Source organism: Cibotium barometz, chromosome 7 (genome assembly GCF_041138505.1).
Source record: "Cibotium barometz isolate CiBa-2024 chromosome 7, ASM4113850v1, whole genome shotgun sequence".
Lineage (NCBI taxonomy): Eukaryota > Viridiplantae > Streptophyta > Polypodiopsida > Cyatheales > Cibotiaceae > Cibotium > Cibotium barometz.
This window is the reverse complement of record NC_141052.1, coordinates 5,736,593-5,753,104: the sequence shown is the minus strand read 5'-3', so window position 1 is coordinate 5,753,104 and position 16,512 is coordinate 5,736,593. Positions and strand designations below refer to the sequence as shown.

The window sequence follows — 16,512 nt, the reverse complement described above, 5'->3', positions numbered from 1 at the left end:
TCAATAAGTAAGAAAACTTTGAGGATTAAAATTTTAGAGGTTTTTTTGTTGAGAATTTGTAGCCAAAACATAACTAAAATGCCATAATATTTGCAAATATTTACAAGTTGAGAAAATGTCCATTGCAAACTAAATAGAATGTACGAGGCAAAACAAAAATTGTTGCATGCCCAATGCCCCCATTGCATCATATAGTTTTTGCAGGACAAGATTAGGTGCTTGTAGATTGATGGTTGGGTTTGGACAAAAAAAAACCAGGGGTTGATGAAAGCGAAAACCATGTGGGTAGTAAATAGAAGCGGTTGGGAGCACACCTTCTCCACCCTCCTACAATCAATGCGTGTTAGCTGCTTGCCAACTTGCTGCCTTATTATAGCCTACGGCAGCAATCACGCTACACAATGCACACTGCACACACCCACAGTTGCTTTGTGCGCCATTAATCAGTCTTAAGCTTGTAGCGTATCGTTGTGGTGCACTGTACCTCTCTCTAATCCATCACAGCCTCTTTCTTCTGGTTAATCAATCCTCGTTAGCTCGTTTCTGTAGACAGCAGTACCCGTGATGGTGAAGGAGGGCTCTCTCTTAGCTACTGAGATCGTGCCCAATGGCTCCATGAGCTTCTCTGTACGAGTGAGGCGCCGCCTGCCTGACTTCCTGCAGTCTGTGAACCTCAAGTATGTGAAGCTGGGCTACCATTACCTCATCAGCCATGCCATCTACCTCTTGACCATCCCAGCCTTGCTGGTGGCCTTCAGTGCAGAGGTGGGCACCCTCTCCCAGCAAGACCTGTGGCAACTATGGGAGCACTTCGAGTTCAACCTCTTCAGCATTGTGGCCTGCTCTGGGGCCATCGTCTTCATAGCCACCCTCTACTTCATGTCATGCCCCAGGCCCGTCTACCTTGTGGACTTTGCCTGCTTCAAGCCCTCTGATGGGCTGAAGATATCAAGAGGTGAGTTTCTGCAGCATGCTAAGGACATGGGGAAGTTCAACGAGCAGACCTTAGAGTACATGAAGAAATTCATGGAGAGATCTGGTCTGGGCGAAGAGACCTACATGTCCAAGGCTGTGCTCTCCAACCCTCCCTGCCCTAGCATGAAAGAAGGCAGAGCTGAGGCTGAAATGGTGATGTTTGGGGCCCTTGATGAGCTCTTTCAGAAGACTAAAGTTAGACCTAAAGATGTTGGCATTCTTGTAGTTAACTGCAGTCTGTTTAACCCCACCCCCTCTCTCTCTGCCATGATTATCAATCATTACAAGATGAGAGGAAACATACTGAGCTTTAACATAGGTGGTATGGGCTGCAGTGCTGGTGTGATTGCTCTTGACCTTGCCAATGACATGCTGCAAGCGCATGGGGGTTCCTATGCTGTGGTGGTTAGCACTGAAAACATCACCATGAGCTGGTACATGGGCAACAGGAAGTCCATGCTCCTTCCCAACTGCCTGTTTAGGCTTGGTGGTGCTGCTGTGCTGCTGTCCAACAAAAGATCAGAGAGGAGAAGAGCCAAGTATCAGCTAACCAACATAGTGAGAACCCACAAAGGTGCCGATGATAGGAGCTTCAAATCTATCTACCAAGAAGAAGATGAGAACATGCAGAAGGGCTTATCTCTGTCTCCTGACCTTGTGGAAGTTGCAGGCGATGCACTGAAGACTAATATTACCACACTTGGGCCCCTTGTACTTCCTCTCTCAGAGCAATTACTGTTCATGGCGGCTTTGTTTTGCAAGAAGGTGCTCAACATGAAGGAGATGAAGCCATACATCCCTGACTTCAAGCTGGCCTTTGAGCACTTCTGCATCCATGCAGGGAGCAGACAAGTGTTGGATGAGCTGCAGAAGAACCTAGAACTATCTGAGAAGCATCTGGAGCCTTCGAGGATGACCCTCCACAGGTTTGGCAACACCTCAAGCAGCTCCATGTGGTATGAGCTTGCCTACTTGGAGGCCAAGGGGAGGGTGAAGAGAGGAGACAGGGTGTGGCAGATTGCGTTTGGCTCTGGGTTCAAGTGCAACAGTGCAGTTTGGAGGGCCATCAGAACTGTGAAGAAGCCCAAAGTGAGCCCCTGGTTAGACAGGATTGAAAGCTATCCAGTGGAAACACCCGACGTCCAGAGGATCTGAAAGGGGTAATTGTTGTGTAGCCGAGTTTGATCCAGAGGTCATGGGTTCGATCCCTGCTCGCTGCACCTGCATTAAAAAACACCATTCGCCACCCCTTGGAATCTCGAAGATAATGGGATGCTTGCATGGATAGAGTCTTTAATATTTTTCTCTCTGGTATGGTTTTGTTGGAGTCTGCTCATTATGTGTACCTACCTTTTTTTAAAAACCCTTTTAATTCGATACTGAAACATATTAGTAGTGCTGGTTGTGAGTGATCAAAGTCTTTTAATTCAAGTTTAACAGGAACTAATTTGGGCATCTTCTCGAACCCTTCGGAAGTTACTAAACGAAGTCGCCAATAGGGTGATAGAAATGTTGAATGCCCAAGAGCTATTACTTAATTACATAATTATGGATGAGTTCATTCCATTTTCCATTATCTATGGAAGACACTCCCATATCACAAACAACCAGGATATAGTGCTTGGAATTATAGGGGAGAGCAGAATCTTAAGCCATGGTTACAATAATAATGAAATATTTCAGAGCACTGGCTTTCAAGGGAATTTTAACCAATTATGCCACGGATGAATATTTTTAATCCTATCGTTAGGTATCGCAAAACTATCTTTCATTATCGAAAGAGCCCATGCATCTTGATTGGTTTCTGGTTCAAAACGGTATATCAATGGCTATATAGCAGTCCTTTCAGTCTGTGAGAATGAGTAGTCTCACTCAAATTTTAAATAATAACCCTTGAAAATATTGAACTATTGATGCGTTGCAAGGAAGAAAAATGTTTTAATACATTGATTTTGGGTACTTCCATCTTCAATAGTCAAATTGTTTCCAAAGTAGTGAAATTGAAGATTTCAATAGAAAGTGAGGCTGATGAATGGGTTATGCAGTTATATTTGTGGGAATTAATAAACGCAGGACAATAAGGGTATTTATAGACAACAGGCCTGCCCACGAAAAAGGTTGAAAGTTGTGGGCAGGCACTTTTTGATAAAGAATTGTTGGGCGACAAATACCCTTTACAAAAAATCATGGGCATGCCCATGGAAAAGGTGTCTTGCACATCGTGCTAGTCTACCCATAAGTCGTCATGATTTTGCCGCCTCGTGTTCGAAATTTCTATGCTCCTTCAAAACCTCTCTGTTTTTTGCTTGGGAGTGCATGGTGGGAGAAATAAACTATTTGCCACGCGATAGCTTGTGTGTGGAGATATGGTTTGTGCCCACGATGTGGGTTGGTTGTTACACCTGAAACTTGAGCAGTGGTGGTCGGACTCCAGCTAGCAAACACGTCGATGTTGAGGGTGCATGGGTGTGGTCACACTCTTTAAAGAAATGTTAGACGAGCGGGTGCTTGTGGTGATTTGATAGGTTGGCCAAAACTTTTTTGTGGGCTTCCACCCAAGTGTTTAAACACCCTAATTTTAACTATCTCATATTAATGAGAACGTGAGAAGGGACTTTTAGTCATCAATTGCAGTCCTTTTAGTTTGTTAATAGTCGATTATTGGTTCCCTTGACCATGACCTATAAGAATTGGGCTATCCATCGCTTTTAATCCCGCGTAATTCTAAGATCACGGTATTGAAATTTGTGTTGTCAATGTCTATGACATATTAACCATGGACAACAACACATTGTGGTTTGGTGCATGTGTTGGATGGAGTTGTAGTCCCTTGATTCTCATAGATAGTATCGTGAATCTATTCAAATTTAGTTCCTTTTGCAAAATGTGAATGTGAGTTGGCGTAGCTTGATGGAGTCACAAACAACCCAATCCGTTTAAATTCAGCTCCCTGTGTCATCTTGAAACATTAACATTGTGACAGAAACTGAATTGCTCTTACTTAGATTACAAGTTGTACCCATTCTTTCATACGTTTAGTGCCTCTAAGCACTAATTATATCTTAGCACTAATTAGTGCCTCTCATATAATTAGTGCCTCTAAGAACTAATTATATCTTCAAAAGCATACTCTGTCACTTGTTTAGTGGTATCATTTCTCTATCAATAAGGTTTGTAGTGATCTAAATGGTAGTAATCTTTTATTTCTTATCTAACAAGGAAGTGACGTGTGACAAAAACATTAAAGCAAAAAAATAAACCTTATTTTTTCCCTCTATCTTTTTAAATAGTGGGCTACTGACTCGGCTACTACTGGCCCATCTAAAACCTCGGCTATTATCCTAGCTTTAGCTAGGCAGATGGCCAAGCGTGGCTCACTCGGCTATCATCCCGTCATTGTTATTTAGCTAGCCCTCCATTGTGTTGTAGTGTTATAACGTGTCAAATCTTATATGAAACCTATTATTGACGACTATTTTAATTAAAAAACTTGTTATCATCAACTTTACATGCAAGTTCTTTTTTCATTTACAAATTTCTTGTTTTCTTAAAAATAGAAGTATAGAACTTTCGAGTAACACCCAAAAGTTTGTAGGTGTAGTGTAAAAATTTGTGAGTTTTTTGTGACTATTGGAGTGTAAACCTTTCAAAAGTATGATGGCTCTGGAAATAATCATGGATGTATTGGCCTTCTTTGTTAGGCCAAGATGAAAGATAAGCAACAAAACAAAAGCAATAAGTTTAGAGATCAAGATTCTACATTTAACACAAAAATCTACATAGAAAATACAACAAAGTAATGAAGAAATACCATTAAACGATCTGCTAAAAAAAATCATTAATATCGGAATTAGAATTCTCATTACCAACACAACAAAGAGGAGACCGAGTCGGCTTAAACTAGTTATGATCATGACCCATGAGGGCCAGGTCCATGTATTTGCATTTGTTGGGCTCTTGTTTGCTGCAATCATCTATAAATATATTACTTGTAACCTACCATGTGGCAAGCAAAGGAGAGCCCCATTTGGCAAGAAGAGGAGAGAACATAAAGGAGAAAGGAGAATGTTTTTAATTTTTATAAGTATTTTTTATACATGCCTAAATGCATTGGGGCTCACAAGGAGTTGTCACCATCGTCATTTGCTCACTAAATGAGTATATATATATATATATATATATATATATATATATATATATATATATATATATATATATATATATATATATGTATGTATGTATAGGAGAGTTTCACATTTTTGAACTTTTAAAAAGGAACGGTTCTTTTCCACAAGCCTAGATGCATTGGGGCTCACAATTAGTTGTCACCATTAAGTCATTTGCTCATTGAATGAGTTATATATATATATATATAAACACACACACACGTCCACACACGCCCACACACACACACATTAGAGAGTTTCGCATTTACTCATTTGTTTTCCCTAGCGCGCGCGCGCGCGCACACACACACACACACACATGTATTTTTAGGTATGTATATATATATAAATAGATCTCTATATATGCCAACATAAACACATGCATGTGCATGCACACAACGCACCGCACACACACACATGCACACAAAAAACACACACACAGACACAAAAAAACACATGCACACACAATCGCATGCAAGTGCACATACACAAATATGCACACTTACACGCACACACTTACTTAACCTCACACATACACATACATGCATATAAACTCACATATTTATATACACGCATACACACACTAAAATACACAAATACACGTGCACACACATCGATAGGCACACATGGATTCATAGATGCACATACACATATTTGCATGTGTACATGCATACATAGATGCACATGCACATGCCAAAGAGCTTGAGAAAGATGCAAAACCAGTCAATAAGCCTCCTTATAGGCTTTCAAAGGTTGAGCAGGAAGAGGTGGCAAAGCAAGCGGAGGAACTTTTGGAAATGGGGTTCATACAACCAAGCCAATCACCCTTCACCTCACCCATTTTGTTGGTGAAGAAGAAGGATGGATCTTATAGAATGTGCATCAAGTATAGGAATCTCAACAAGATCACTATAAAGAATCGATATCCCATTCCAAGGATTGATTATTTACTTGATGAGTTGAAAGGAGCAAAATATTTCTCCAAGATAGATCTCAAGTTCGGGTATCATCAAATAAGGATGAAAGATGGAGATGAGTTTATTAAGATGGCATTCTGGACTGAACGGGGTTTATTTCAATTCATGGTTATGCCTTTTGGATTATCAAATGCCCCAACCACATTTCAAGCTCTTATGAACAAAGTTTTGAAGCCATTTCTCTACAAATCAATTTTGGTCTTCTTTGATGACATACTTGTGTATAGCAAGTTAAGGGAAGAGCACTTGATGCATGTGGAGCAAGTGTTGAAGGTGTTGAGGGCAGAGATGGCACTTGATGCATGTGGAGCAAGTGTTGAAGGTGTTGAGGGCAGAGATGGCAATGAGCATACCGAGCACGACAATTCTATTCCTATCATCTTTCCTACAGATCATGAGGATAGTGTGCATTTGATTAGTGATGTATCCATTAGCACACTTGAGGATAGTGATACTCTGTATATAAATCATGGAGACACCTATGAACATAGGCCTGAATTACTAGTATTAGATGCATCAGGCTATTCTTTTAGGATTTATATTTGTGGAGATATCGTTGATAGGACTCCTACTATTAGTATTCACACCATTCCTGGCACTATTCGTGTGGATAAAGTTCATATATTTGGGCAATCAGGGATAGTGCATAAGAGAAGTGATGATTTCATTGATGTCAGACATCATAGTAGGATTATGCACATGGACCATTTTGTATAGATCTTGATTATTTGCATTTGATCTAGAAATCTCCTTAGATCCTATATTATTGGAGATAGATTTATCATGGGATTTAGGTCACATAGGGGAATCATTGATGGAGATAGACCATGTTTATTATGAGGATGACCTTGGAGGCCTTAGGGATGCCATAGATGATGACTTAGGAGATGCTACCATTTATCTTTCATGTGAGGATACCTCTTTATTTTTTAGTGATGATTATGATGATGGTGATGATTATATTGATATCTTAGATCATCATACACACATAAAGGGTTTTTGCACGTAGGAGGTAGTGTATAGTTTGGATCATGCCCATACACCTATTGACATAGTGAATCATGTCTTTGACATTTTGAGTGATGTTACTTGGGATGACAGCATTGGTTCACTCTTATCCTCACATGATGCGGGCCTTAAGATATGTTCTTTTGGCTCTACGGATGTCGACTCGACCCTACGTTCTTTGGAGCCAAGTCATTTTCCTTTGGATGCATTCTTTGCCATTTGAGGAGCATAGTTTTTGGATATGTGGTTCAACATTCAGATGCATCTATGCCATATTTCAGTCTTGGCCTACACGATGATTCTTTTATGCCAAGACCATTTGACATTCTGGCCAGGAGTTTCGAGCTTTTTCGGTGGATACCTTTTGTGCTAGATTTACACTGCGGTCGTGAGGATGGGCTTATGAGTTTCCCTTTTGACCCTGGAGCTACTATTTCTTTGGAGTCCACCTTTTCTTTTGATCCAAGAGCTACTACAATCTCAGCTTCGACAGTTTGGGATGTATACCATACATGTCCTTTTGATCTTGGAGGATACTCGACTAGCTTCATCATCGACAGTGGTTCCTTATTCTCTCCACTTGTACGAGATTATCGTGGGACCATTGCTTTAGATTTTGCATGCCTCGGATTTCCTTTCGTCGATCCAAGCGATTGCATAGATAGCTCATATGGGAGCCCTTTATGCTTTCCATTTGACTCTGGGGGTCATATGATTCATGTATGGGTCTTCCTCTACATCGACATTCAGTCATGGATGTGATTTTTGGCCTTTGTCCATAGCCACTTGTATATGTCTTTTCTTTGGGCACAACCACCCTTCGATTTTGAGGATGAAATCATTATAGGAGGGGATGGTTTGTAATGAAGTAGTTTTCATTACACATGCACATGGGGAATGGGGCCTAAGCACTTGGGATTAGGGACATTTACATGTGTACTTTTGGGGGGCCTTGGGCTATATTAGGTATAGGGTTCATGGACATTGTACCCTTTTTTATCATTATACTTTCATGAGTACTCTTACTCTTTTGGAGCTCTAAGCTTCCATGGTGAACTTCTTCCTCTTGAGAAGCTATGTGTGTACTCCATTATGACTGCAATTGGTGCTACTCCCTATGATGAGTGGACATGGCTTTAAATGTAGACATGCCAATACTCATGTGATAGGTGTTGTTGTGACAAAATTCAGCTAGGTGCAGTCATCTATCCCATGAAGCTTGAATGTCATAACAATAGTGTCTCAAATAGATTTCGAGCCATTTATTCACCGTCTCGATTTGGCCATCCATTTGTGGGATGATAGGTACTTGGGGTGAGTGTAGTCCCCATGGAATCAAAGACACTCTTCCAAAAATGGCTCATGAACTTGACATCCCTATCGCTTATCACTTGCTTAGGCATTCCATGCAGCCTAAAAACATGCTCCATAAATTGTTGAGCCACCATAGAAGCTATATTTGTGGGTATGAAATGAGCTACTTTTGTCAATCTATCCACTACACATAGATGCTATTCCACCCTTTCTTAGTAGTGGGAACCCGGTAATAAAATCCATGGCTACGTGTGTCCACTTCCCTTCTAGAATAGGCAATGGTTGCAACAATCTTCTCGGCAATTGGTTCGGTTCCTTGTTTTGTTGGCAAGGCAAACACTTTTGCACATATCCATGCACATCCTTCCAAATCCCTTTCCAAAAAAAAAACTCTTTCGTATCTTTTCATAGGTCTTGAACACTCCCAAATGACCCGCCATGGGCGAAGAGTGCATCTCTTGTAGGATTTTCAGCTTGAAGGATGAGTGAGGGACCAAATAGACCTCAAAATGTGGATATTCATCACATAACCCTTGCTGTAATTTTTGAAACATTGGACCAGCCATGTCATCAACCAAATACTCCTCTTGTATCTCATGAATCCAATCACGATGCACTCCCGAAATGGCATGGACAGTGTAAGCCCACATCCTAGAAAGCGCATCTGCCACCACATTGTCCTTTCCGGCCGTGTAAGAGATCTCAAAATCATAGTTTTGCAAGGTAGCAAGCCATCTCTTTTTCTTTCGAGAAAGGTTTTGTTGGGTGAGGAAGTATTGGAGAACCCGATGAGATCAGTCCTTACTTTGAAATGCCCACCATACAAATAGTGATGCCACTTCTTCTAATCTTGTGCATTCGTCCAACACCAGCCTTCACAAGAAAAATGGTAAGATATGCATGTGTGTTAACTCTGGAAAAAGTAAATGTAGCCATGGTAAGAGATCATCATCCACACTGCCATACACTGAATATGTGCTTGAGAGAGTGGTAAGAAAAGAAGCCTTCATCTTCTTAGAAAGGTGCCGACAATACAGATTATCTGAACCCTAAAAGGTGCAAGTTTATGGTGAGACAGGGTGTAATCCCAGGGCACATGGTGTCTAAAAACAAAATCTCTACAGATGAATGAAAAATTTAAGTGATCACAGAACTTGAAAGATCTGAAGCACCAAAAGCAATCTAAAGATCCATGGGTCAACCAAAGGATATTGTAGATGCTTCATGTTCATGTATTGGGAATAGCTAGACTATTATATGCCCTATTGGTATGTATTGTGAGGGCTGAGGAATTCAAAGAGTCATTCTGTAAGCTTAAGGAGGCCTTGATAATAGCTCTACTTATTAGAGCACTAAGGTGGAATGTAATCTTCCATGTATACATAAATGCATCATCTTATGCTATAGGATACATTTTATCTCAACCTAGTGAAAAGAACATGGACTTTTCTATTAGTTACATGCAAGTAGTAGACAAATAAACTATTCTAAGAAGAATTATACAGCCATAGAGAGGGAAGGCTTAACAATGGTTTATGTAATTAAGAAGTATCTCCCTTTATCTTTTTGTGAATAAATTTATATTTTTTGTAAACCATTAGGCTTTGCTTTACCTTGTGAGCAAGCCATGCACCACAGGGCAAATTACTCAATGGTCATTACTTCTTCTTGAGTTCAATTTCACGGTGTCACTTCACAAAGCAATGTTGCATGTCAGAGCTGATCACCTGTCTAGAATTTCCAATGGGGAGGGACCAACAAGGGTCGAGAATGATCTTTTAGATGTGTCTTTATTTCAAATAAGCTAAGTGCTATGGTGGAGTTATGAAATTGTTGAGTATTTGAGTAATGGACTTTCCTTATATGAGACCATGTCCCTAAGAAGAAAGCATCATTTAGTGAAAGCAGCACCCCCATACACCCTCATTCCAAGACAACTTTATAGATGAGAGAAAGATTATGTCTTAAGATTATGTGTATGTGAGGATGAGCATGCTTATATTTTAGAACAAGCTTATGTTTTAGAACAAGCTTATGCAAGAGTCACCAGAGGAGGATACTTTGGATAAGACATCACAGCCAGAAAAGTCCTATATGTAGGACTATGAGGGGGTTGACACTCCTCATCATGTACTAGAATATGTCAAAACATTATAATGAGTGCTAAAGAGTGGTTCACCCATTCCCCAATAAAAGGAATCATGTCCATAAGACCTTTTGCCAAATAGGGCATTGACTTCATAGGACCCATTAGCCCTATTGCTAGAAGCACACAAGTGTGATACATCATCATGATACTACATATTATGTGGGCTGAGATTAAGGCCATATAGTAAAAGCTGACATGAGAAAATGACCGCTAGCCCATAGTAAAAGCAAACATGAGAACGACCATTAAGTTCATTTATGAGCATATCAGTACTAGATTTGGATGTCCTTTAGAGCTAATTAGCAACCATGCTCTTTAGAGCTTTTACTATGGGGGCTAACGCTATAGTAAAAGCAGACATGAGAATGATCGTGAAGTTTATCTATGAGAACATCATCACTAGATTCAAATGTCCTTTAGAGCTAACTAGCGATCGAGGGACCAATTTACCTTATGCAGTGTGTAGAACCTCTCATCCACTTTATGGGCTTATAGAACTGTCTATAAAACTTCGACTAGGACTACACATAGAACCTAGTATTTGGACTTGATGCTATACTCCTAGTAGAATTCATGATCCCAACTTTGAGGGTAGCAAAAAGCAAATGGAATGGATGGGCAATGAGTTGTCTAAATGAATTGTTTGAATGAGTTGTTTGTACTGGCAATGGAATGGACAAGCAAGGAGTTGTCTGAATGACTCATAAAGCCCAAGAAACTTGATAAAGTAAGGCTACACTCAGTGGGTGGGCATGTATGTCAAGAAACAGAGAAGAAAAAGGTGGTTCGATGCCAACATTGAAACTAAGAGGTTTAAGGAGGGGACCTAGTTCTACTTTATAACCTCAAGAGAAACGAAAGGAAATTAAAGAGAGGGATGGGTCCTTTTAGAATCTACAAACTCATGACTAGAGGGGAAACATGCCTTGAGGCCCATGATGGAGTTTAGATAGAAGGATTCCTTAATGGGAGTAAACCTAGAAAGCACTATAGGTCGCTATCCTATGAACAACTTCAAGCCATTCACAAGGTAAAAGAAAAGAGAAAATAGGAGGCTAAGATGAAGAGACGAGCCCAACAAGAAGGTAAAGCCCGAGCAGAAAAAGAAAAGCAAAGGAGAGGTATTATACTTGTCCACATGGTAGAAATACACACCAATCATGAGGAAGAAGAGGTCAAACCTACAAGGCTTTTGCCAAGACTTCCGTGTGAACACAATAACCATAGCCAAACTTGCTTTATTGGATATAGGAGTATGAAGAAAATTAATGTCATATGAGGAAAAAGAGGCCAAACCCACAAGGCTTTTGCCTTGACTTCCCTATGAACACACTAACCATAGGCAGGCAAACTTGCTTTATTGGATATAGGAGCATGAAGAAACTTAATGTCATATGAGACTTGGGTCTCATTAGGAAAACTTACCTTGGATCCAACTCAAGCTCTAGTGCAAACTACCTTAGGCCTTAATAATTGTTACATACCCGTAACGCCGCTACGGGCGTTACCACAGGAGGGGACGGCCTCTAGCTCACCACCCAGCCATAGAGGAAGAAATGAGGATTTCCCCTCATCCCCCAGGCTATATAGTGTGTGGCTTGCCGTCCACACTAGCCTGGCCGCCCATGACTCCGCATGGGCATCCTCTCCCACTGAACCCCGGATGGCCACATCCGGGGCCATCCGGTCTGCCCCTGTCGGTCATCACAGGCATTACAGCCTACGTGACAATAATGAATGCAACGAGATGTTAAAGCTTAAATTCCATATCAATGCCTATTCCTATGGAAGATAGGTTCTATGTTATGAGCGTATGATCAATGCCGAAAGATATCATCCTTGGAAGGATGGATAGCCAAACACAGCTACAACATAGATAGGACCAGAATGTGAGCACGAAGTGCGTTTCTCTGAGCAGGGTTTGGAACATGTTTTTTTCACAATCAATCTCTCTCTATACCCTTGTCTTCTCTCTCTTGTCACCTCCTCCCTACTCCCACCTCCTACCCCTCCTCTCTACTCCCACTTCAGCTCAGCTCAGCCCAGCCCACCTCCTACCCCCTCCTCCCAGTGCAACCAACTCTCTCTCTCTCTCTCCCCCCTAGAGGTCATTTTTCAGTTCACCGGCATCAACAGAAATGCCTACATGATTTTTAGGCAAAAGAACACCATGAACTCTGTGTTGTCTAGCTTCCATTTGCGATACAATACCAGAACCAGCATGGACATTGTTGTGGACAAGATTCATGTGATCTCGTCTTGACAAAGCTATACTTTTTTCTAAACATCAAAAAACAAACCAAATTTTGAAATTTGATTTTTTTTTCATCATTTATGAAATCTATGGAAAATTAATGACTTATTCAAAATTTTATTGGATGATGGACATGAATGGAGCAACTAGCCTAGAGCGAGTACAAGTTGTTGAGAATGGTCGTAGAGGGAGAACAGAATCGGGCAAAAGCTACCCAAAACACCCTCATTGCAAGGGCTAAAAACTTAAATAGAAATTGAGGGAAAAGTAAGATTGGACAGTGCTCAAGGCATTGGCTTTACTATTGGGTATATGGCTCTTTGAAAACAAAACACCTCCTGCAGCAACAAGCTCTCAATAGCATAGGGGAAGACACTTGCATGTGATGTTGCAAGGGCCTCTTCAAAGCCACACCCACCTACATGCAAACTTGCTTGTGATGTTGTAGGTGCCATTGCCACCATTACAACCACCTAGAGGTGCAATAGCCCACCGTGATGTTGTAAACACCCTTATCAAATACAACAATCTATAGGAGGAGAGTAGATTAAGCCATTTCTTGTGCCCAATAAGGAAGAACCTAAGAGAAAAAACCTTGGCCCTTAAATAGCTACACCATATGTCCCCCCCTCTTCTAGAAGGCAGCATAAAGCTTTGAAATGTAGCCCTTAGTACAATAATGTTTTTTGTTTAGCATGTGTGTGGTCTTAACCTTAGTCGTAAAAAACATAAAATGAATTAGTACAATAATAATTTTTGTTTAGCATGTGTGTGGTCTTAACCTTAGCTGTAAAAAACATAAAATGAATTAATATATATAATATGTGGTGAGCAAATTAGCATGTACTTAGAGAGAGAGAGAGAGAGAGAGAGAGAGAGAGAGAGAGATCTCCAAACACACAGGAAGTTGGGGTGCAGGGATTTTCTAATGTAATCACACAGATCGCATCATAAAAATTCATATAATTTATGCTCATGCATACTTGCCTTGTGCTGAGGATTAAGTTTAGGACTTTCCTGATGTAATCACATGTCACATTATAAAACCTAGAAATATGCCCACATGCATATTTATCCTAGGCTCACATGCCTCATGTGTTACCAATAACACTAGAATGAGATAACATGTAAGCGACCTTAGAATCTAGGGTTTAGGTTTTTTTTGAAAGAAAGCACTTGAACTTACATTAAAAAGAAGAAAGTGTATGCTCATGTGGCATTACCCAAGACACGCTCACATTCAATTACCCTAAAAGTATGTTTCGGCTATGTCACATAGTCATATATTATTGCATATCTAGTAAGGCTCCAATGCTATATTATCCTAAGGAGGCCTTGAGAGAGAGAGAGAGAGAGAGAGTAGAACAACCTAGAAGAGAGAGAGTGTAACATGAAAGTGAGATACGGAGGGAGGGAGAGAGGGAAGGCATGTAACAGAGAGAGGGAGAGGATAGAAAGAGTTTGAGGTAGCATGAGGGTACATGTTGAAGGACGAAGAGAAATAGAGAGAGAGGTAGAGAGATAGAGTGTGTGTCTCGGGGAGAGAGAGAGAGAGAGAGAGAGAGAGAGAGAGAGAGAGAGTGTGTGTGTGTGTGTGAATATAGAGAGGAAGGGCAGAGGGAGAGAAAGGGAGAGGGAATGAGGGAATGAGAGAAAGGGATAGACAGAGCTGGAGACAGCCTAAGGGTGTATGTTGAAGGACGAAGAGAAATAGAGAGACAGGTAGAGAGAGAAAGTACGTGTAGCGGGGTGACGGCGCGCTCCGGGATGCATATATGCGCCTAGTCCACCAACTTCAGCGTCGACAGCATGGCGCCGCCTACTAACCAGAACAGCGTCGTAACCACGGCTCCAGAGCATGTCTACCCTCTTCAAGATTGCCTACTCGACCGTCGATGTGTGCGCCAACGCCGCCCGCATGTGCACCATGATGGCCCGCGCCACCAAGCTCTCCGAGGCACTCTTTCGCATAGAACCAGATCCCCGTCTCCTTGCCTTTCGACGCCTCCACACTTCGCCAGGCGTTTGCCACCCTCAACTCCTCTATCAGGGGCATCCGGACTCGCCTCGACGGCCTAGCCCGCTCCGTTAATACCATCGCCTGCATCTCCGCCGACGTCAACCAAGCCGTCGGCCCCCTCGACCCCCTCCTTCGTGCTCTTTGCACCACTGTCGGCCGCCTGGGCAGCCAGGAGGTCCATAACCTCGGTAGCCTTGCCATTGGCAATCTAATGCTTGTTGCTATGCATCAAAAGTAGAACTTCTTGGAGGAGCTGGCCCTTCTATCTTGAACTATGCTTTATGTATTTTTCACTACCTATTAGTCTTATGGTATGGGACATAAAGATTAATCCTGTCTGAAGGATTCTGATGCATAATTATGTCTATATTTATGTGTGATAATTTTCGGTGGTATGGGACACTAGAATTTATTACACATAAAATTTCTTGATATAGTGTCTATCTATCATAATTAGAGAAGATGCTAGAATTTGTATATTGTAAGACATTGATCTCCTTTGCTCGCAATAAGCAAACATGCAACTGAGGTCAGTTGCTTATCTAGGTAGAGGGATGTTACATAATGTCCACCCTTTAGCTGAAAAGGAATACTCGGATGCTACTTTGCCCTGCTAGTGAATTGGTATCATGTGTGACCCCACATTAAATACTAGTTACCTAGTGTTATTGGTATAGCTTGAGACCATGCTTGATAGGTGTATGTTGTTAAAGTGTAACAAGTAGTCCCATACTTGTGATGATCTCTAGTGCTTAAGTTATTTTTGTAAAAGTGGAAAAAAAAGCCTTATTTTGTATGCATAACTATTACTAGCTCCTTAGACTATATTTTCAATACAATTCTTAAAATACTCGTGTCCTGAAAGGAGGAGTTGCACGCACGAGGGTCGAGATTGCACCCAATAGTGTGTTCATGGTAATGTTTACTTTATCTTATGTTTTATGTTATGCTTTAATGTTGTCAATTTGATTCAAGTCTATGCTTGATTCCTTGATGTATAAGTGAGTTTGATTAATTCTTCAAGAAGTACATAAGGTCTTGTGATAGATTCTATCATGAGTTATGACCTAGGAGGGCCAAGGTCTATGTATTTGCATTTGCTGAGCCGCCCACTTGGCAAGAGAAGGAGAGAACATAAAGGAGAATGTTTTTAATTTTTATAAGTATTTTTTACACATGCCTAAATGCATTGGGGCTCACAATTAGTTGTCACCATCAAGTCATTTGTTCATTGAATGAGTATGTATATATATGTATGTATGTATATATATATATGTATGTATGTATGTATGTATATACATATATATATATATGTATGTATGTATGTATGTATATATATATGTATGTATGTATAGGAGAGTTTCACATTTTTGAACTTTTAAAAAGGAACGGTTCTTTTCCACAAGCCTAGATGCATTGGGGCTCACAATTAATTGTCACACCATCAAGTCATTTGCTCATTGAATGAGTTATATATATATATATATATATATATATATATATATATATATATATATATATATATATATAAACACACCCACACACACATTAAAGAGTTTTTAATTTGCTCATTTGTTTTCCCTAGCACGCATAGATGCACACACACACACATACATCTGTATTTATAGGTATGTATATATTATGTATAT

The 16,512-nt window shown here is 40.6% G+C and overlaps 1 pseudogene across 1 annotated transcript; it reads left to right on the top strand.

The window, feature by feature from the left end:
• Window positions 1-325: 325 nt before the first annotated feature.
• LOC147636622 (3-ketoacyl-CoA synthase 11 pseudogene) lies at window positions 326-2,355 on the top strand (annotated as a pseudogene). The gene has a single exon (XR_015266176.1). The product of XR_015266176.1 is annotated as a 3-ketoacyl-CoA synthase 11 pseudogene (transcript).
• The last annotated feature ends 14,157 nt before the right edge of the window (window positions 2,356-16,512 follow it).